General features: G+C 33.2%; 1 pseudogene; it reads left to right on the forward strand.

Moving 5' to 3' along the window:
• The first annotated feature begins 378 nt into the window (after nucleotides 1–378).
• LOC136319298 (syntaxin-7 pseudogene) lies at nucleotides 379–987 on the forward strand (annotated as a pseudogene).
• Nucleotides 988–2,463: the final 1,476 nt, after the last annotated feature.

Consider the following 2,463-nt stretch of genomic DNA (forward strand, 5'->3'; position numbering starts at 1 on the left):
AGAAAAGAAAGTTGAGCCATTTAGCTGTAGCCATAAAATATTATTGTGTCTGTGGGAGAGTGAATCCATGGAAATATATTCAAAATACTCAAAAAAGTCTATGAGAAAACAAATTTTATGAGAAATTAAGTAAACGCTGCATACAGATTTGTATTTGGAAACATAAAGTAAGCCTGCAGATGGAGGAGGAGGAGGAATCTCACGAGGTCAGGGTGACTGCCAAACAAACTGCACACAGCCCACCAGCATCTGATGAAATTAGTAAGGAAAAAAATCAAACCATATCTGATGAAATTGGAGACTTATTAAATCAATCAAGTCTTACACTCCATAAATTATTGGTGAAACACCCAATGACCCTATATATCCAAAATCCACATGATCACACAATATTTTGTTGCAATACAGAGGACTCAAAGCAACATGGGACACCTCAAGATTTAAGTGAACTAGTCAACAGCTGTCACATAAGCAGCAGTGTCCTAACCAACTTGCCAAAGAAACAGATAAGTACATTAAAGAGTTTGGACCTCTGCCCACCACCCCCATTAAACAACATCAACAGAAAGTACAGGATGACGCTTAGTGGCTGAGAATACATCACTGACAAACTTTCCATAGGTCAAGAATAAGCTGCTAAAAAAAGAGAAACTGTTTGTTGCTTAAGTGGGAGCCTGTTTCAGAGAATCTGGTGTTTTCCTGAGGAGAGCTCAAACATAGGAATCTTGTATCCTGGGAAAGCCACACTCATCCTGAAATGCAGGTGCAGGATAAAGAAATGACAGAGAATGACATTTGCTTTATTCAGAGAGAGTCTTCTGTTAGGCATATTGACAATGACATTATGGATGTTAATGAACTATTTAAAAATTTGGGAATGACAATTTATGATCAAGGAGGTATGACAGCATAGAAACCAAACTTGAAAATGTAGGGGTGCATGTCCAACAAGCCAACCAGCAACTGTCAAGAGTTGCAAATAGCTGAGAAAAGTTTCTTGAATGTAGTTGTGAGATGCACAAGCCATTAAAAAAATATGGAAATCTACAACAGAGTTAACAATGAAAAACCAAACAAAACTTTTAACCTTTGCAATTTAAATGACTATAGTATAATTACTTGTCCTCTGGGTTTTAATTATATGTAAAATTTTGAATGTGGTTTTTATTTATATTATTATTTATTCATATTAAAGAATGATTTCAGAAACTAATAAACTTACCTCAGAAAAGAGGCCAAATTAGTATTTTCAGCTACCTTATTTTGAAAAAACTTTTTTGGTAGTTGGCTAAAATTTAGTTTTGGTTTTGGTAGTACAGCATGTTGAATGGACATTTGTATAACCTGAGAGGTGCTCACATCAATAAATCTGGTGTGCATTGAACACCATGCATGGCTATTAGAATATTGTTCACTATCTTCTCTATGGTGTGCTTTGCATTGTCTTGACTGTTTTAAAACTGGCAATTTAAACACAACTTTTCAATAAAAGTTTCAAAACCTAAAAGCTATAATTTGTTCTTCACTTTCATACATAAGTAATCATTCTGTATCATTCTTTATTAAACAAAGAATTAAATATTTGCCAATTAAATCACTAATTTCTTTAAAAATTTTTTGTTTTAATGCATTGTTCTCCGTACTGCAGAAAGTATTATCTTTGTTTATATTTTGTATTTAATTATATTCTTATTAGCAGTTTGATAGCAAACGTAACATTTTAATGGCAAGCTATAGGACTTCAAAAGGGAACAAATGAAATATTAAGTAACTATATAAATTGTGTATTTTCAATTAAAATATTTAAAGTTAAATAAATTTAAGAATGAGAAAAGCAAATAAAGTTAATTTTCCCTAATTTATAGTCTTTCAATTAGACACATCATGAAAATATTGGTATGATTAAGTAAGCACAAAATTTCACAGCTCTGATGAAAGACTAACAATAATTTATGATTATTTATTATTGGAAAAGCTGCTAGGGATTCAAGTAGGAATAGAGCAAATATGTGTCTTCTTGTCTGGGATGCTTCCATGTCTCCCTCAATCCCCATCTGAGCTCATTGATTAAGAATTATAATTTTTAATTATAACTTTAATTCTAATTTTATTTATAATCTGGGGAAAGCTGCATATATTAATGGTATTGTTGTCACTGGGGCAGACTTGGTTAGCAGTGGAAGGGGTTGTTAAATTGTCCATTACTTTTTCAGCTCAGAGTGCTGTATGCAGTACGTAGTAAATGAGGAGAACCATCCATTTCCTAGTCCAAGGTTGTGCTCTCCATGGTGTCAGGCATAGTGTCAGCCATAAATATAACCAGAAGGTACCAGAAATGAGAATACAATAAGAGAGATGACATCAGCTCTCTACATATGCTCAAATGAAAGAAAGAAATGTGCACATGTGTAGAAGAAACTAAGATAGTTTAGTAAAAAAAGAGCCAAGGGGACTTTGAAGACT

This window comes from Saccopteryx bilineata, chromosome 1 (genome assembly GCF_036850765.1).
Source record: "Saccopteryx bilineata isolate mSacBil1 chromosome 1, mSacBil1_pri_phased_curated, whole genome shotgun sequence".
NCBI classification, from domain to species: domain Eukaryota; kingdom Metazoa; phylum Chordata; class Mammalia; order Chiroptera; family Emballonuridae; genus Saccopteryx; species Saccopteryx bilineata.